This window comes from Galeopterus variegatus, unplaced genomic scaffold, assembly GCF_000696425.1.
Source record: "Galeopterus variegatus unplaced genomic scaffold, G_variegatus-3.0.2 Scaffold9165, whole genome shotgun sequence".
Lineage (NCBI taxonomy): Eukaryota > Metazoa > Chordata > Mammalia > Dermoptera > Cynocephalidae > Galeopterus > Galeopterus variegatus.
In genome coordinates, this window is record NW_007735276.1 from 29,239 (window position 1) to 50,742 (window position 21,504).

The 21,504-nt window shown below is 38.0% G+C and overlaps 1 pseudogene; it reads right to left on the bottom strand.

Moving 5' to 3' along the window:
• Positions 1-18,705: 18,705 nt before the first annotated feature.
• LOC103609089 lies at positions 18,706-19,989 on the bottom strand (annotated as a pseudogene).
• Between the last annotated feature and the right edge of the window lie 1,515 nt (positions 19,990-21,504).

Genomic DNA, 21,504 nt, shown 5'->3' on the forward strand with positions numbered 1-21,504 from the left:
AGCATTTTTTCTCTGTTTTTGTTTTCTCTGGTCCTCCAGCAGATTTGGTTTTGAGGATGGATTTTCTCCACCTAGTCCACTCAGGCTCACGTACTAATCTCCTCATTAAAGAATGTTGCAGACACACCCAAATATAATGCTTTACCGGGATTTTAGGTGTTCAAATTAACCATCACATCCTCTTACTGCTTACCTATTTTACTTGACATAATAATGGTATAATTTAAATTTCACAATCAGTAGCTTCTGCCGGTAACTTGACAGAATCTGACTTTCATATCAAATCATTGCATATATTGAAATATTTCATATTTACTTTTCTTTCATTTTCAAGTCAGTTTTTTTATGGTATTTCAACTTTACATTCATAGATTTTCAATTTATATGGTTCTTTTATGTATCCCTTAAACCTAGAATGTTTTCCATTATGTAGAATGTACTCAAGATTATTTATGAATAATAATAAACTAAATAATGCATTCCATTTTTTTTTCTCAAAATGTCCTTGTCTCTTTGCACTGCACCTTTGTGCAATGATTGTAATTTTGTAGTTGTCTGGAAAATCCAATCAACTTGAAGAGGGTGTGTGCTGCAGAAGAAAGCCCTGATTAAGGTTAGTACCTTTGAAATCAGGGTGTGTCCTCTGGAACGCAGGCCTGATTAGGTCGATAAACCATTTTCCCTGTATAAAGGGAAGTCAAATAGAGGATGCATTTGCCCAGAGAAGCAGAAACTGAATAGTCCAGGGTGTTGAGAGAAGCTATTTGCTGTTTGCTAGGAGAACCTGCCTCAGAGTCTAGTTGTCTTCAATTTCTCCTCCAACGTTGGTTTCTGGTGAGTTCTCCAAATATTCAAAGGTGAGCCTTATTTTTTTCACAGTGGTGGAAATCCTGGTTATTAGACATTTGTTATATCAAAGCACTGTCTTATGGTTTCCATTGTATTGCATCAGCGTTTACTTCACCACTCTCATTTCCTATTTTGAGTATTTGTGTGCCTTTTTATTTCTGTCTTGAATCTTTTTTATTCTTTTAACTGTCTCCTCCAGAATTCTAGATCTGTGCTGTCCAGTATTGTAACTACCAGTCACATGTGGCTATAAAAGTGTAATTAAAATTTTATAACTGAACTTCAAATCCTTAATAGTGCTAGCCAATTGTTCAAGGACCTGTAACCACATATATGTGGTGGCTACGTATTGGGCAATGCAAATACAGAGCATTTCCTCCACCAGAGAGAGTCCTATTGGGTGTGTTGATCTACATTTGATGTTTTATTGTATTTTTGGCTTGTAAATAATTTATTTTCTGCTTCTCTTTATTAATAATTCTATGCATATTATAATGTACTTTTTTACTCTCAATTTTTAAAAATAGATGCTTATGTCGTTTACTTTAATTTTTATTTTTTAATATAAGTAAGGCAAATAGTTTTTCTGTGAATATTGTTTGAATGTTGTTTCATTGGTACATTTACAAAATATATTTAGGTATGATATTTTTTATAATTTACATTAAAAATTATGCCAAGGTTATTTTAAAAAGAGATTCCTCATTTATTTTTCATTGGTGGCTTGTGTTTTCTACGGTTGATATTATTTTCTGGTTTTATTTTATTGTGTATAGGGATGTTTGATATCCTCTTTTTAAAAATGTGAGGTTTTCTTTCATCCTGCTACACAAACAATTTGTATGCAGGGTACCTTACCCACTTTATTTATTGATATTTATTTATTTATTTTGCAGCTGGCTGGTACAGGGATACAAACCCTTGATGTTTGTGTTCCTTACCCACTTTAAAAACAGATCTTATGGGTCAGGGTGTGGGTTTTTTATATATGAATTTTGATAATAATTTTAAACTTAATTCTACTTTAAGCATTTCAGAAATGCTCTGAATATACTATATGTTGAAAATTATTCAAGGTTGAGTTTCAGTTTGTAACTCTGAGACAATGGGATTTTTTATTTATGGTATTGGTTTGACATACATTTCTTTTAGTTTTCTACTTTCTATGTATTGGGTCACACACACACACACACACACACACACACACACACACCCCATAACAGGATACCTGAAATTGGCTAATTTATAAAAAAATGAAATTTATTTTTACAGCTTTGGAGGCTAGGAAGTATAAACTTGAGGGTCATCTGGTGAGGGCCTTCCTCCTGACTCTACAGAGCCCTGTGGTGACCCAGATCATTACATGCCTGAAATTGGCTAATTTATAAAAAAGTGAAATTTATTTTTACAGCTTTGGAGGCTAGGAAGTATAAACTTGAGGGCCATCTGGTGAGGGCCTTCCTCCTGACTCTACAGAGCCCTGTGGTGACCCAGATCATTACATGGTGAGAAGAGAAAAGACTGTTTTATGTTCTCACTCGCTCTCCTTATAAAGCCACCATTGTACTCCCTGGTAACCCATTAACCCATGAATGAATTAACCTATTTGCGAGGGCTTAATCCTCGCAATCTAATCCCTGTTACATACGACAGTCTGATTTTCCACCATTTTAATACTGTTACAATAGGGTCAATCTTTGATGAGTTTTGGGGAGACATTTAAAATATAGCATTCTTACTAAAGTCTATACTCTTTTACTCTATAGTAGGCTTTTGGTTTTATTTTAATCTGGTCATTGCTAAAATATGAGGCAATACGGCAAAACTATTTCGGTTATGTCAACTGTATATGTCTCCCACTTAAAATAGTGCCTAGCCCGTCACTGTTGTTGAGAGTTGAGAGAACCCAGTTAATAACAGTACTTTCTCAAACTGCAGTTCTGAATTTAAAGGAAGAAAAATGACAAGTGAGTGGATACAGGTATCAGTTATTTTTATTGAAACATCAGTTTTGATGTAGGTGAACAAGGTCCCTACCACTGTCCCCCAGAACCCAGAAACTGTCCAGATAGCCTGGGAAAGGCTAGGAAATCACAAGCCTACCACCTAGTGGTTAGAAATGTCATTAAAATATTAAGGTAATATTGAAAATACGGAATAGTTCCACCATGGTGGCTCTTTGAAAAATCTGGAGAAAGAGTCTAAGCTGTACAATCACCCATCCTAAAGTCACCTGAGACATGTCATTACTTCTGGTGAAAAGTTAGCCAGTGTATTTTTGCAGTGTGAATTAGTAATTTAAAGCCATTGTATGAGCTTCATAATTTATCCTAAAGATGGCAGTGTAGCTTTGTTTTTTGAATACATTTAATTTTCATTACATGAAATTTTCAGTTATTTTAACACTAAATCCTTTATAAGAATATGTTTGCTTTGACTTTTTTCTCCAGATGTTCCTTTCATAAAAGTGTTCTTTTCTGTCCCTGGCAAAATGTAACCGGATCAATCATTATTCTATTCTTGACAGTAGGAGTAATTAACACATAAAAATCAGTGACTTTTGTATTCTTATTCATATGGTACATGATTTCTATTGTTTTTATTAGCAACCACAGCTACAACCTTTTAAAGTTTGACACTGGGTAAGAGAAGAGTCCTGTGCCTATTTCTGTGAGGATGCGCTGCATTTTTCTGTCGCTTGGGTGGGGGTTCACATTTAAATAGAGGTCTGAGGCCTCATGACATGTGGGTCTGGAAATTGTGTACAAGACTAGGGTCTCATGACTACTTTCTCTATCCACAGATTTGCCAGCTTAGTGCTCGGACTGTCTGGAAGACAGAGAGAAACTGAGTTATTGATAATACATTCACTGGTGAGTAGGAAATGCCTCTTTCTATTGAAATTACGCCCCTATTGCCAGCTGATGGGAGATTTCTCCTATTTACATGGATGTTCTAAGTGCAATCAGGAAGTATTCAGGAGTGTGATCTCCAGTTACTTTTCCCTAGGACCGTGGGATAGTTATCACGAACCAGGAAATCATCAAAAACTAGTATCCTTTTTAATACCACTCTAATTAATTCTAACCTTCACTATGGATGTGACTTTACAAAAGAGACGAGAGATTATTTCTCTCTCCCATTCAGTCCATGGCTTCATTGGGACGTAAGTAGGTCATGAGGCTTGTCATCGGCTATAGTGGACCAATGTGCTGAGTCGTAAAATTGTGGCAAATGCAGATGGTGGAAATGAGGAGCGAGAACAGCCTAATAGACAGGCAGAATTTCAGCAGCCAAGTTTACTTGGTCCAGTGACACAACTCCTGGAGTGAAGCCTGTGCAGTGTTGAAGAAAAATGGGAGGATTAGGAATAAAAGATGTGGGAAATCATTTATTTGTTATTCCAGTAGTAGTTAGAGTAGAATTGAAGGTCTGGGAACTTTTCTGAAGAACTAGATTTTAAAAAGTAATAAAGTGAATTATTTTATGCTTGAAGAAGGAGACAAGATACGGATTCAGGAAAGACAATGGTAACTGTTTGCAGTTCCCAGAGAAAACTGAGAATAAGAGGTATCACACCTAGGAGTGCTAAGGCCAGGACACCCCTTTAATGTACAAGTCTCCAAGGTCCCTGGGTTGCACTGCTGACCTTTCTGTCCTAAACCTCATTATAAACCCTGAGTCATATCGATTTGTTAGAGACTACACCTAATAACATCTGTATGAAACTCATCTAGTTCTGAAGAATTGCTTCAAGGTTCTCTGCCTTTTTTTTATTATTAACAGACTAATGGCTTGTAATAGGTGTTCATAAGATAGGAATAATTGCATATATTTATTTAATTTTTCAATACTCATAATAGATATCCATTTTATAGATAAGGAATCTGAGCTACATATAAAGGTATCATTTAACCATAGTTATGGTTTAAAAGTGGGAAATCATTGTTATGATTTTTCTTGTGATAAGTCCGTAAACTTACTGGAAATCAATGAGTAAGACAGTTTTGGTTATAAATTTTCAAGTGAAAATTTTCTTAACACCTCATAAGCACCATTTTACTGGAAAATTTTCAAGTTTTTTTACAAAAATTAAATCTTTTTAAGATTTTCCTTTTATTTACCTACTTAGCATCTCATCTCATGTAACATTTTCATAGTAGTCTTGTATGAATTCAGAATGCATGTATCTCTGTGAGGCTTTCTGAAAGGCAGATGTCTGCTCAGCACTGACAATGAATGGACTGGGACCCCAAACACAGTTCAGTCTTTCTGTGCACCCAGCTTCTCCCTGCCTCAGTGCTGTCCTCTCAACCCTTCTGCTCTGGACATTGGCAGGATTGCTCTGTCTAAACTGGAATATCCATGATGTTCTAGGAATCAGTGACCTTTGAAGATGTAACTATAAAGTTCACCCAGGAAGAGTGGTCTGTACTGAACACATCTGAGAAGAAGCTGTACAAAGATGTAATGCTGGAAAATATCAACCATCCAGTATCCATAGGTGAGTTTTTCAACATTTATATATGCCTATATGTGCTTATTAATTAAATCAATCAATAAGTATCTAGAACTGTTTCTTCACACTTTGCTTACATCTAGTTTGTCACCGCACTAGAGCATAGTCTTGACCACAATTTTATGTCTATTTTTGGTCTAAATCTCCAAAACCAAAAGCCTAACTGAGAAACTCAATAAACATTTTTGAATTTATGTGTTTTATATTTCTTTATTTATATGTCTTGCAATTTTTTTTTCATTTTCAAAGGCTGAGAATTTCACTTTCTGCCTTTGAACTTGGATGTGAGCATCAATACCCTAAGGTTCTCAGTGTTCTGGGTGCATGATCTGAATTTCTTCGTGGTATCATGAAGGACATTTAATTATTTCCTCTGTTAAGCATGTTGCCTGGGCTGACTTCCAAGGTCCTCTTTATTATTCCTCAGTAACCTTCCATATATTTGATGATAATCACATTTATTAATACAAAACCCAAATCCATGTACTTTTTCTTTTTCAAAACAGGGTATCATCTCTGCAAATCAGATGTGATTTTTCATTTGGAGCAAGGAGAAGAGCTCTGGAAGTTGAAAGAAAGAGGATTTCCAGAAGGCCATAGTATAGGTCAGCAGCAGAGTCTTGCCCTTAAATATCCACAGGTGCCCGCTGAGTGAGCGAGCAAGTGTTTGCAAATATCAACTGAAGTTTTAAGTGAATGATATTTTCTGAAATATAGCGAAGGTTATTGAGACAACATGCTTTAGATGTTATCATTATTTCTTTTATATATTAATCACAATTTATGTGTCCTCCTGCCATTGTTTTTGGCTTTAGAAAAAAAATTAATGTATTTATTGGAGTTAAATTCTTATAAAGTGACTCTTGTTCTGATTCTTTCTTTTTAAGATTTCTCCTTTATTTACCTACTTACTTAGCATCTCATCTTCATTTTTTTTTTTATATCTCAATTCTGATTTTTTTTTCCTTTTTGTCTTTTTTACTGACCGGTAACGAGATCGCAACCCTTGGTGTTGCGCCCGCACCGCGCTCAGCCAGTGAGCAGGAACCGGGATCGCAACCCTCGGTGTTGCGCCCACACCGCGCTCAGCCAGTGAGCAGGAACCGGTCTCCACATGGGATCCGAACCCTAGGCGGGAGTGCCGCCACACTCCCAAGCAGTGCACTCTCCAGTGCGCCACCAGGCCGGCCCCTGATTTTTTTTTTTAGCTGTCAGTGTTCTTTAATGTGATTCTACTATGTAAAGTATTTCTTTATTGACATATTTGTTCCATCTCAGTGCCAATTTTTAAAAATCTCATGGGCCCATGTCCATAATATGTTTATTCTCCTAATGACATGCTAACAATTTGTTTTCATAATTATTATAGGCAGGGAAAGTGTCCATAAAAATCAAGAAATGATGCCCACACAGTGTATCAGCAGGAAGGACACAGCCACCATCAGGTCAATGGTAAGATTTATTTGGTAAGTTTTATCAACACTGAGGCAGAGGGGAATCTGGGTGTGCAGAAAGACTTAACTGTGTTTGGGGTCCCAGCCCCTTCATTCTCAGTGCTGAGCAGGCATCCGCCTTTCAGAAAGCCTCACAGAGATATATGTGCTCTGAATTCATAGAAGAATCTTATCAATGTGATCCCTCTTCAGCCAAATTAAAAACCTGGCAATGGCATTAGTTAGCAATTGAGCATAATTGCCTGGCTAAAGTTAAATAATTAATAAGTAATATAATAATATAATTAAATAAATATACTTTAGCATTAGGTGAGCCAAAAATTTTAGATACTTTGAATGTATTGAAGGAATTAACATGAGTTTAAAACCATAACCTGAGTTTTTTTAATTAAAGGGAGAATTTCATAAGCATTGCTCATATTTTTAACTCTGAAACACATTGAAGTCTTCAAAATTAATCTGGTAAATGTACAATTGGGATTTTACATAAGAGAAAATCTTTGAACTTCAGGAAAGTCACACACCATGTGTAGGCAATAAAAGTGGAAAATTTTTAATTCAAGATTATGACTCAGTGATTAGTCTAGAATTCATATGTGGAGAAATTAATGTATTGATGTATGTAGGCAAATCACAAACAACCTTTCATATCCTTCCCATAAGCAGAAATCTCACACTGAAGAAGACCTATTTAAGGGGAATAATTTGGGAGAAGATTTCACTCACATTTCTGCATTGACTCAACACTTGTTCACCCACCCAACAAAGAAATTGTCAGTTAGCGAACCTCATGGAAAATCCCATAGAAACTTTAACCAGCAGAACAAAAATTACAGAAGTGGCAAGTCACATGAATGCCATGTTTGTAGACAGGCCTTCATGAAGTCTTCTAACTTTAAATTTCATGAGAGAACGCACACAGGAGAGAAACCCTACAAATGCCATCTGTGTGGGAAAGCCTTCATAAAATCTTATAAGCTCAAATGGCATGAGACGACGCACACAGGAAAGAAACCATATGAATGCCGAGTGTGTGAGAAAGCCTTCTTTCAATATTTTAACCTTAGACTGCATGGCAGAACACATATAGAAGAGAAACCATAAGAATGTCATCTGTGTGAGAAATCCTCCCATAAATGTGCTGTCCTCAGAGGACATGAGAGAGAACACAGTGAGAATGATGATTGTCTTCAGCACATAATCTGATCTGAGATGACATGGTATTATAAATGCAGTAGATGTGAAAGACACTTCAACCATACCCATAACATTTCAACACAGCTGAGGACTCACACATTAAAAAAACACTGTCTGCAATCAACATGAAAGATTCTTTAGTTATCTTTACTTCTTATTTCCATACACAAATTCATATAAAAAATTCATATATATGTATTCTGTGTGGAAAACCTTCAGTTAGTTATTTGATATATATGGCATGAGATTACTGACTGTAACATAATGATTGTGGAAGTCTTTTAACAACAGCTGTCAGCTTTACATGCACTAGAGAACTTGTATAGGAAAGAACCCCTAGGTCTGTAATCTATGTGGTTTATTGTTAAACCACATGAGCAAACTCGACTTGAGAGAATGCCCTAGGTCTCTTATTATTGTGAACAAACATTTAGCCAAGAACCAGGCCTGGTGTGCTCTCACACACACACACACACACACACACACACACACACCCCTCAGTAAATGAATTACTGCTAAAATTTATATTAAAGAGATTGCCAATGTATGACAAAAGTAGGGTTAGTAAACTAACATATTTTGTACACTTTGGTTTAAAATTCATAGAAAGGCTATGTTCTACAAAAGGACTTTGGAAGTAAAATTGTAGCATCACATCTAAGTGACCTGAGTGCCTATATTCACTGGTTTGGTGACAGGGAGAAGTTGGAAGAACTGAAGAATTCTAGACAAGAATGATTCTGTTTAGAAGACACTTTGAGATACAATCATTATTATGAATGTAGTTCATTCGACACTGTTGTGTATGTAGTTGACAAACTTAAGTCCTTGTTTGAAACATATAGTCTTTCTAGATGTTTAGAAGTACACAAAGTTTGTTAAAAGGAGAAGTAGTAAATAACCTGTTTTGTAGATATCCTCTTGTCAAAGTTCATATGAAATATTGTCTTTTGGAAATGGAATGATCAAACCACTTCTCTGAGCAGTACACATTATTACATGTGTGCCGGTTCAGGAAGGAGGAGAAGGAAGTGCAAAGGGTTTTATACCAACGTGTTTACAGTGAAGTAAGATTGACCACTGTCCCTTATGTCTGTGCATTTTGTTTTACTTTGCTGTGTACATAGTGTATATAAAAGACAAATGAGTCCTAATTTACAGCATCTAGTCTTTCCAGACGTTAAACAGGTTGCGAGTGTGTGACAGAACTAGAGTGAGTAAGCTAAAACATGGAGTACATTTTGTGTTAGAATTCATAGGAAAGACTGTTTTTTTTTTTTTTTCTTTTTTCTTTTTTTTGTGGCTTGGCCAGTACAGGGATCCATACCCATGACCTTGGTGTTATAAGGCTGGGCTCTAACCAACTTAACTAACTGGCCAGGCCCAAGGAAAGACTGTTCTTAAAACCACTTATGGGAGTGAAACTGTTAAAATTCCCTCTGAGCATTACAGATGTTTATATCTGTCCACTGGATTAAAAGAAGTGGGAAGGGAAGGGTTCCAGGCAAGAATGTTCCTATTTAGAAGACACTTTCAAGTTATAGCCTTTGTGATGTGTGCAATTTATCCAATGCTATTGTGTGTATAGTGGAAAACTTAAGTCTTTTATTTGAAACAGCTGGTCCTTCTAGATGTTTAAAAGTGCACAACATATGTTAAAAAGTACAAGGCTAAAGTAACTCCCTTCAAGTGCTTTTTATTATTTCATAGGGGGGATTGCATTTAGGGAATGTAATTGTTAAACTTGATGTCTTGGAGAATATGATGACTGTTCACTGGATGGCAGTGGGGTGGGGGGAGGAGGAATTGTGCAGAGAGAAGGGTTCTGTGCCCATGAGTTAGATTAGTTCTGATTGTCTAACCATATATTAAAAGCAGAGGTAGCAAAATAATTTCTTTATAAGTGCCCTTTTGATAGTTTTTAGGAATAACTGTTTTCTGAGAGTGACCTTTGTTAATCCACTTCCTGGAGCTAGATGTGGTCCTGTACTTAGTCACTGGAATGGTGGAAGAGCAGGAGGGACAAGGTGTGAGCTCTTTACTAGTCTCTCCATATCTAGCTCTGAGGAGTACAGCCTGGTCCTAGCAAGCAAAAAGTTCACACTTTGTAGAGAAGGCAAATATATGATCAGTAAACTAATATGCAATGCAGTAAGCATTATACCATAAGTGAAATGCTGTGGGAGCTCAGACTAGGGTGTGGGGTGATCAATTGTTAGTAGGACCAGTTAAGTCTGGTAAGTATTCACTAACAAAATGTCCATTCACTAACTAAACCAACTGGTTTTCTACAAAGCCTAACATTGTAACTTAATGTAGATGGCCCTCTCTTCACAAACTTAATCTGTTGCCAAAGTGTTTGTAGCTTGTGTTCCTATTCAACAAGGTTTTCTGGTCAAAACCATGCACCCACATTCTTTCAATGAACTGAGTGTCCAACAGAACAAAGACTCTCAGTGTTCCCCTGAAGTCCGTTCTGCATACCTGAAGCACCTCTGTCCACGCATATATCTAATGAGGTACAGAAGGGCACTCATTGTCCGGACAGAGACATTCCACTGAGAGCCACAGACGGAAGCTTTCTCTGCCTCCTGGAAATGAAGCCAAGCTTTCTTCCTTCTTCAGCTGTGAGAAATGCTGTCGCCCTCTTTACCATTTTCTTCTTTATGAGCCAAGTTCTACCAGGTAATAAAATAAACTTTACAGACGTCTTGGTCAGAGTAGAGTGCCTGAGACCTTATGGGGATCTAACACTCAAAGCAAAATCACCACGCCTATGACCCCAAAATGGGGTCTTATAGGAAATCTGAAAGACTCTGGCTGAGAGATCTGCAGGCACCTGACTCCTTCTCCATAACAAATGTCAGTTAGATGAAATGAAGTCAAGAGTGTTTGAAATGCTTGATACCCTCTTAACCCCATTGCTAAATGTGAATTTAATTAGGCAAGTTGACTAGCAGTTTCTGGATCTGGAAAACAAGAAATTAGGCATTATTCTACTAAATCTTGTTCTCCAAAAGTCCTCTACTTTCTTTCAGCAAAAGTCAGTTATCCTAGGACGCAGGCATAAGAGCTATGCCACAGCCATAGTTGGCCTATGCAGAAAGATGGGTGGGGGAGTCTCCTTAAAAGGATTACTGCTGTCTGAGAAATCTCCACGCATTGCCCTTCAGGGCAGTAGGTCCCTTGAGCTGCACGCTGTCCCTCAGGCTCCATCCTAACCCCTGGCTTTCCGTCCTTCTTTTCAATGTCTAGTCTTCTAAAATAGAACTTGAACCCAGGGACCAGAGGTGACCTGCAGTGGAGGGCCTCCTCATGCATCCAGCTTACATACGTGAATATGACATTCTGCACAGACATGCTCTGGAATAGAGTGCACAGGCCTCCTTGCTTTTACCCAGGGAAGTGACCAGAAGCCCAAAATAAATAGGAAACTTCATAGAACTCCTTAATATGTGGATCCAGAGAAGAATAAGCAGCTCATTGCCTCACATCAGGTGGAAGATCTTTTTACCTTTTCCTGAGAATTCAGGATCTTGAAGGTTTGGAAGGATTAGGGAAGTGGTCATAGACATGTAAGAATGGGGTCAGTCCTTTTATTCGATTTCCTTAATCGAAAGCTGTCGATTGCTATGCTTTATGTTGTTTGCAAAAAAAACATTTCCCAAAATTTACAACAAAATATAATGGGAGGCATGCCTATTCTTGGTGAATCCAGAGTCTCCTGTCAAAATCTGCATTTTGAAGGACTGCTTACTGTTAACGCGTAGACAGTTCTTCAGATGTGGAGGGTGAGGGGCAGCTTGGGAGGAAATTCCAATTTTGCTTCAGGAAGGCTAATCTGGAAGACATGAAAAGGAGAGTGAAGTGGGGGAGAGAAAGGGGTAAAGAAAAAACAATTCACTTTATCAGATATCTGTTAAGCATCTGCCATATGTGGGCCACTACTAGGAACCAGGCACACACACAAAAAGATGTGATGGCTCCTCACTCCGAAGAAGTCATAGGTCAGTCCAGAGAAAAGTCAGCAAACCCCTAAAATAGAGCATTGGAACAGGATGAAAAAGAGGTTTCATTAGTGAGAGAAATAATACATGACCAAAAGAAAGAAGCCAAAGTAACACAAGGGTTGGACGCCCAAAGGCACAAAGCCTCAAGGGATCTGAATGTAGAGCAGGCATTAGAAGGGAAATCATGGGATCAGTTTAACACTAAGAGTGTTTGAGCTGTCTGCACGGGGTTTGCATCCACACCTTTCCTTTGGTAATTGTGTGTGTGCACATATGCGTGCACATGTGTGTGTGTTTACATGTGTGTAAGGTATATTGCTGCCCCGCACTCCACGTGGGTTTTGGAATGAATGACAAGCTGGTCTGGACTATAACCCAGGGCTGGGGTTCAGCTACTACATTCATCACACACATATGAGTGAAGGTGTAAGAGACTCACAACACTATGAATTAACTTGAAAATGCTTTCTCTTTTTTGAAGGAAAGAATAAGAACTTTTGCTTTTTAAACAAGTGCAAAAGTACTTTTCACAAAACAAAATAATGGTTAGCCTTGTTACAATTTTCAGAGAAGCTGTGATAGCTGCAGATACTATAAAATCTTTGAGTGACAAGATTGAGAGGATCTTAAAGATGATTTAGTTCATTTTTCTTATTTTATAGAAGAAAAAATTAAGGCCCTGAAAAGTGCAGTGACTCCCCCCAGGTGAATGAAGGAACTAGATGTCAGGGTCAAGGCTATGTCTTCACACCTGGCTCTGTTTGCTGCTTTTTTTGTATAATTCTCCAAAGACTGGTTAAAGGTAATCATATCCAGTTATGTTAACTCAGGACCACACAGAAGTGGTGACTTCAACTTAAAAGATAAGTTGTTTTTATGGCATTACTAAAGACCCACGTGATTAGTACGTATTGATCAGTCACCCTTGCTAACACATATGAGTTTCATGGAAATATCAATTTAAAATATTTTAAAATAATGTCTGGCATCCACATCCCCAGAACATAAATGCTTTGAATCAAGCTTTATAACTTCCAAATTTAGGACACCTAATTCTTTTTGTTGTTTTTACTGTCACCCAATCAGGACAAAGGAAAGCTACGTGACAGAGCGTAGAAACTAAAGCATTGCTCACAGCCAGAAGGGAGCGTGGTGAGGCCAGAGAAGCCGATGTGGGCACCACTGAGCATAGCAGTCTGCCGGAAGCGGGGTCCTCGCTGGCCGTCCTCAGGTGGACGTTTGCAGCAGGACTGCAGCTTCCAGAAGGCTGGGGGGAGAAGAGAAGGACACAGCAAGGGAACAAGACAGGAAATAGAAGGAGGCTCAGGACACACAGCTTCAGCTCTGTCCCTGTCACCTCCCTCACTAGATCACCAGGTGTTCTGGGGCAAGTTGCTTCTTTTCCTGCATCTCATTTCCTCATCTGTAAGATAAGAGATTAGACAAGATAATCTATGGTGTTCAGAGGTCAGATGGCAAAGCAACCACCACAGCAGAATGCAAGTACCACAGCAGTGGGAGGCTTAAGAGTGACTTTTTACATGTGTATAATACACTAATCTCAGATAACCCTTCTAGCTGCAGTGGGCCAATTTTAGCCCAGTGGAGCCTATGCATATAACAGGTGACTAGTTACAGATAAAAGGAAGGGATGTAAAGCCCAGGGATCAAAAAACTCAGATTTCAGTTGGTTTCTACCTAATGGTCAAAATAATTATTGATTTTTTTTTTAAAAATATATCCTTAAAATTATTTTCTAATTCACATTGTAAGTAGGCATGAGATATTGCATATTTGTCTTCACATCCGTTAACTAATTGCTTTGTGAACAAAAAGAGTTAAATTCAATTTAATGCATTTAGATCTTAGTTTGATTTAATTCAATTCAATTCAGTAGGCATTTATTGAATGTATAATAAGTGCCCTGTACTGATTTGAAGCTATTTAAGAATTAGCCTTTGTGTTCCAGAATAGAAAAGACTAGAAAATCTGGTGTCACAAATATTTGGACTTCTAGTGTTTTTGAAAAATCTGGCACTACTGGGTACACCTAAATAACAAAAGGCTGGAGCTGAGCAGTCTTCTCTCCTCTGGAATTTCTAGGGCATGCACAGTCCACGTACTCTCCTTTTTACTCCTTATTATCTCCTCACAGAGAACAGTTTTGTTTAATATATCTTGTGCTGCTGATTTTCCTAGAGCAGAAGAAAGGTTTTACAGAAATCTCTCTCCCTCTCTCTCTCTGCACACACATACACATGCACGTACACACAGCACACACACACGCGTACACACACACATATTGGTTTTGATACCTCTCTCACTGTCAGTGAAAAGCTTAAGAAGTCATCATGGGAAAGGTGCCATTGTTACATACAGAGACTGCTCAGAATAAACCACTTTTGAAACTGAGCACCTCAGAGCGTGTGGCCCAGCCACAGAACAGGAATATCCTTGGGCATAAATAAAATACTATCCAATGAGTTATGATTCCTGTGGATCTACAAAAGATGTGACCTCCTTTTCATGGTCTTTGCCACAAGATCAACGTATCTCACTCATTTGAAAACTCCTAAGTCCTAACGCTGAAGAGGTGACTGTGAACCTAGCCTAACAACTTGCTTATTCTTGTGTAGTTGTTTGGAACACCGTTTTAATAAATTAATTTGGAAAAGAGTAAAATAAGAAGAACTGGAATGTTTCTCTCTTGATGTATGCAATGGTTTCTAGAGTAGAATCACAACCTCAAAGACCGCCGCCAGAGAGATAAGAGGTGGGTGAAGGAAACAGTGGGAGGTGACAAATACCTACACAGACACTTCTGCCTATTAGATATGTAGAAACAGCTCCCTTCCCCCAGAAAGACAGCCTCTAACCATTTTCTTGAAGTATATTGCTTAGATCTATATTTCAGTTCCACTTTTGAAAGACATATGTGTTATAATGTGTTATAGATAATATATGTGTGTGTGTACGCGTGTGTGTGTGCTGTGTGTCCGTGCATGTGTATGTGTGTGCAGAGAGAGAGAGGGAGAGAGATTTCTGTAAAACCTTTCTTCTGCTCTAGGAAAATCAGCAGCACAAGATATATTAAACAAAACTGTTCTCTGTGAGGAGATAATAAGGAGTAAAAAGGAGAGTACGTGGACTGTGCATGCCCTAGAAATTCCAGAGGAGAGAAGACTGCTCAGCTCCAGCCTTTTGTTATTTAGGTGTACCCAGTAGTGCCAGATTTTTCAAGAACACTAGAAGTCCAAATATTTGTGACACCAGATTTTCTAGTCTTTTCTATTCTGGAACACAAAGGCTAATTCTTAAATAGCTTCAAATCAGTACAGGGCACTTATTATACATTCAATAAATGCCTACTGAATTGAATTGAATTAAATCAAACTAAGATCTAAATGCATTAAATTGAATTTAACTCTTTTTGTTCACAAAGCAATTAGTTAACGGATGTGAAGACAAATATGCAATATCTCATGCCTACTTACAATGTGAATTAGAAAATAATTTTAAGGATATATTTTTAAAAAAAAAATCAATAATTATTTTGACCATTAGGTAGAAACCAACTGAAATCTGAGTTTTTTGATCCCTGGGCTTTACATCCCTTCCTTTTATCTGTAACTAGTCACCTGTTATATGCATAGGCTCCACTGGGCTAAAATTGGCCCACTGCAGCTAGAAGGGTTATCTGAGATTAGTGTATTATACACATGTAAAAAGTCACTCTTAAGCCTCCCACTGCTGTGGTACTTGCATTCTGCTGTGGTGGTTGCTTTGCCATCTGACCTCTGAACACCATAGATTATCTTGTCTAATCTCTTATCTTACAGATGAGGAAATGAGATGCAGGAAAAGAAGCAACTTGCCCCAGAACACCTGGTGATCTAGTGAGGGAGGTGACAGGGACAGAGCTGAAGCTGTGTGTCCTGAGCCTCCTTCTATTTCCTGTCTTGTTCCCTTGCTGTGTCCTTCTCTTCTCCCCCCAGCCTTCTGGAAGCTGCAGTCCTGCTGCAAACGTCCACCTGAGGACGGCCAGCGAGGACCCCGCTTCCGGCAGACTCTCTATCTGTCTCTCTCATCCCTCTCTTTCTCTCTCTCTCTCTCTCTCTCTCTCTCTCAGGGATTCTTATTAAGTCCTCAATAAATAGTAAACAAAACTACCTCTCTATCTGTCTCTCTCATCCCTCTCTTTCTCTCTCTCTCTCTCTCTCAGGGATTCTTATTAAGTCCTCAATAAATAGTAAACAAAACTAGCAAACACAAAACCTATTTTAAAAATTCATGCCCTTATATTTCCACTTGATTACTGTTTGGTTCTCAGTACATTCATTCCATCCTTCTGTCTAGTCTGGATGAGCTCCTGGTTGAGATGACCTGAGCGAGTTGGTGAAACTTCTGTCATACCTCTTGTTTTTGTGACACTGCAACCCTTCATCCTGCACTTGGGGATCCTATTCCACCTCCCACTGGAAAAATGCATTATTTCATTCCATGCAGCCTTGTGGGGTCTCCCTCCTTGACAAAGGGGTGGCACACAGGAAACCTGCACGATCATATTTCCCCACATCTACCAGAGGTCACCAGAAATCTGAATCATGAATAGAGTAACAACCAAACAAAAGGCAATTTCTTTTGCACCCTTTTCAATGATGGTGCTCTGGGCCTGTCCGTGTGTTCCTGGCTGAGATCCATGAGATTTCTCTAGTTCTCATCTTTCACTGGCATGATCATTCAGCATTTCCTTCCATCTTTTGAAACACTGCATTAGTTTCCTATGGCTGCTGTAAAAAATTACCGCAAACTTAGTGACTTAAAGTAACACAGACTTATTATCTCGTCAGATTTGTAGGTAAGAATGAAATGGATCTCAATGAGCCAGGGCTGCGCTCCCTTCTGGAGGCTCTAGATTCCAGCAATGGTGGGTTGTACTTGTGCAGCATGGTTCCCTCATTCCATCTTTAAAGCCAGTGATGGTGGGTTGAGTCCTTCTCACATCCCATCACTCTGAACTCATCTTCTGCCTCTCTCTCTCATTTTTAGGATTCTTGTGATTACATTGGACCTACCTGGATAATCCAAAATAATCTCCCTATTTTAAGGTCAGCTGATTAGAAGCCTAATTCCACCTGCAACCTCAGTCCCCCTTTGCCATACAAAGTGACACAAATTCCAAGGATTAAAACATGGGCAGCTTTGGTGGATAGGGGAGGGGGCATTATTCTGCCTATCACAGCCACTGAGTGTTTTCCCACATATCGCCATTTTGTTCAATTTAGACACAGTTTTAGTTGCTTCGTGTAAAGAGGCTCTCATTGAAAGAGTTTTCTTTTGAGTATAAAGTTATGAAGGCCTCTGTGTGGTCACTGAAAAAGTATAGGATACAGATATTTAAAGGTATGTTAACTAGATTTTATTCTCCCTGTACCTGATTGGTCCAAAAAAAAAAAAATATTGTGCCATATAGGCTACTCAAAACATCAGAGTTCAAAACATTGGATTCAAAATCTCATATTGACTTATATATAGGAGACTTCAAAAAGTTTGTGGGAAATGGAATTAAAAGATAAAAACAAAATACATAAATTTTATTTTTCAAAATAATCCCTATTAAGTTCAAGACACTTTTTTAAGTGATGATGATACCAGGCATTTAGTCCATCCCTAAAGAACTGAGGGTCCTGGGAACTTAACCATGACAATGCAGTCTTTTTTACATTATTAACTGAAGAAAAATGAGTGCCCTTTAAAGATTTTTTAAGATCAGGAAACTAAAGGAGCCAAATCAGGACTGTAAGGTGGACGCCTAATGATATCTCGTTGAAACTCTCAAAAAACTGCCCTTGTTTGATGAGAGGAATGAGCAGGAGCATTGTCATGGTGGAGAAGGACTCTCTGGTGAAGCTTTTCTGGGTGTTTTTCTGCTAAATCTTTGGCTGACTTTCTCAAAACACTCTCATAATAAGTAGATGTTATTCTTTGGCCCTCCAGAAAGTCAACAAGCAAAATGCCTTGAGCACCCCCAAAAACTGTTGCCATGCCCTTTGGTCTTGACTGGTCCACTTTTGTTTTGACTGGACCACTGCCACCTCTTGGTAGCCATGGGTTTTATTGTACTTTGTCTTCAGGATAGTACTGATAAAGCTGTGTTTCATCTACTGTTACAATTCTTCAAAAAATGCTTCAGAATCTTGATCCCTCTTGTTTAAAATTTCCACTGAAAGCTCTGCTCTTGTCTGAGCTGATTGGACACAACAGTTTGGGATCCCATTGAGCAGAAAGTGTGCTCAATTGTAATTTTCCAGTCAGAATTGTATAAGCTGAACCAGTTGAGATGTCTATGGTGTTGGCTGTTGTTTCTGATGTTAATCATTGGTCCTCTTCAATTAGGACACACAAAAAATTAAATTTTTCCTCACAAATTGATGTGGATGGTCTGCTGCTGTGGGCTTCATTTCAACATTGTCTCATCCCTCCTCTATTTTTCCCCCATCTCTTCTTAAAATGAGTTATCCATTTTTAAACTGCTGATTTATTTGGGGCATTATTCCCATTTTTAAAAAATTTACTAATTTTATTTATTTTCTCTGATTTAAAATCAACTTTCATCTTGATTTTTTTGCAGCTAAACTAGAAATTTTCCTCCTAAAAAATGCAATAATGTTCCTTTTTATGAATTACATTCTCTGATTTTCTTGTCAGCCTGCTTCAAGGAAATCCATGTGTTCAATATGCTTGCTCTCAGTCTGGCCCATACCAAATGGTTGTTTAATCCAAATATTTGAGCAGAAAACTGAGCTGATCCTTCTGGAGAAAGTATGGTCAAACAGTCAAGACCACTGGGTAGTCGAAGAGAAGACCACACATCCTGAGCTCCCTGGTCTGCTGTGAGGGGAGGACAGTTGATAACTGGTTACCTGACATCACTGGTCCCAAGCCATGGCTTCTGCCTGCCACTGCCACAAATACAGTAGGAATGCCATCCCCTTCATATTCAGCTTTAATCCTCAAAGTTTCATATTGTCCTTTATGGGCAGATATTACTTGAAGTTCATGTGGAATGCCAAAATTTCCACAGGCCTCCTTGAATTTTTCACAGTGACCAAGATCAGAAGTTGATCCCATCAGTATTACAACCCTGCTCTAACTTTCTGATTTCAGAAGCAGCTCTACTCTCTCTGAAACCCAAAGTTTTTCCTTACCATCTGGATCCCTTCAGGAGCTACTTCTTTGAGGTCACAATAAGACTCTTTCTACTGGCTTTGATCTGATGGCCAGATTCTCCAGGAATCATTGTCAATCACATCAGCAAGGACAATTTCTTTGGTGGTTACATGAACACCAAACTCAACCTTCATTTCTACCAGTGTACAGTTCCAGGGCAACCAGGATTTCTCCAGTATTTCAAAAATAGCCTGTGTAGCATGACTCATGATATCCACTTCAATCTGGCCTATAACAAGCCCAGCAAAGCAAAATTCTGCAGCAATTAGCTGCTCCTCAGACCACTGTGGATCATTATTGGCATCATCCTTGAAAAGCATCTCCACTTTAGGTGGGGTAAAACTTATATCCTTCCTCGATGCCAGGATTTCTTTTGAGAAAAGAACCAGTTGCTATTCTTCTGCAAACCCGTTCAATTGGAATCATTTCACACAGGGGTGCAATGAAAGCTGTCTCCCCACATTTTCTGGTAAAAGCAGTTTTGATACGTGCTTCCTGTAACAACTGAAAAATACAACTGGTAATTTTATTTGAGATTGCAGCTTTTCCTTCCAGGTGATTCTTTCTAGATGCATTTTCTGCTATAATCTGGTCCTTGGACTACAGGAGGACTTTTCCTGGACTATAACAATTCATAGACTTCATTTGTTTTACCTTCATAGAGTTTTTTACCAATGTTCAGTACCTCAGGTGTCACTATTTTCTTAAGTGGGCTGGGGGCAGCCCTCATGCTGGGAAGAGAGGCCAAAATCTGAAGGAAAAAAAAAAAAAAACTTTTTTTTTTTTGGTAAAGCATCAATGACTTCACCATTCTTCCACCCAAGCTTCAAAATAAATTTGATGTTTGTTCTTGCCTCAATTTTAGCAGAATTCATATTGCTCTGATAGGTGCCCTTTTCAAACTTTCAAAGAAAGATGTGTCATCTTTCTTTGTGCTTTAACATAGATCCTGTTCAGACATGTTATAACAAGTTAGTATGAGTATATTTTGATGCATAGTTTTTTAAATAATATTTTTCATGAACTTTTTAAAGAACCCTCATATTTCAACAGTTCTACTCTTGTTGAAATGCCAAGTTTTCCTCAGTGCTGCTCTAAGCCTTTAACACAGTTTTGCACTGAGTATTATTTATTCCTCGGGGTAAGCACCTTCTAGAAGAGAAGAGGTTGGGACAAGCATATGAAAGCCATCACAGTAAATTTTATCCTAACATTGTTATTATGCCCCTTTTTTCTAAGTTCTGTAATTAATTTATACACAATTCTGTTGTTATAGTAAGTTTTCTTTTGATTTTCTTTTATCCTTCCATAATTTTTTTGTTCTGTTTTGAACTAGACCTCTTTATTCTGCACAAGAATTACTTCTCAAATTACTTTGTTTTATCTGGCCAGCACTAATTATTAACCCATTAATCAATAATTGATTGATAATATTATATTTTGACATTAACCTGTTTACTATTTTTCTTCTTCTTTTACTCATATTCTCCTTTTTCCCTACCTTTTTACTTAAGCACTTGAAAAACTTTACATCATTGTCTAAAGTGATAGGGCAGAGGCTAAAAGTAACATGCATGCCATTGTGGCTTCTATTCTACAAAGCCTAAGCACGTTGGACAGTTTAACATAGTACAGAATAGATAAAAGAAGGAATGTGACTTGAGTATTTAGAAAAAAATTCTTTGGAAGAAATAGTGACAATGGCCACTCCTGTACCACCATCATTGTGGCTTCTATTCTACAAAGCCTAAGCACGTTGGACAGTTTAACATAGTACAGAATAGATAAAAGAAGGAATGTGATTTGAGTATTTAGAAAAAAATTCTTTGGAAGAAATAGTGACAATGGCCACTCCTGTACCACCAAAGAAAAAGAAACTTTCGCCTATCTGACAAAGATGAGAAGAGTGAGAAGCTTAGGGGTCTCACATCAAAGAAACACAGACCCCACATCCTGGAATTACCCCCAAGAGATGTGAAAACAAGGAATACCTGGGATTAAACATCTGGGATCACAAGAAGCCTCACAAAAATTGCTATATCCCAAGAACAATAATACCTATTTCTTACAAAGTAATTACTACATGCCATGTAATGTTCTAAGAAAATTACCTACAATAACTTATTCAAATGTCACAAAACCTATGAAATTAATATCATAATTATCATTGTACAGATAAGGACTGAAACACATACTGATTAAGAAACTTGCTGAAGGCTACATAGCTAACAGGTAATAAGGCTGT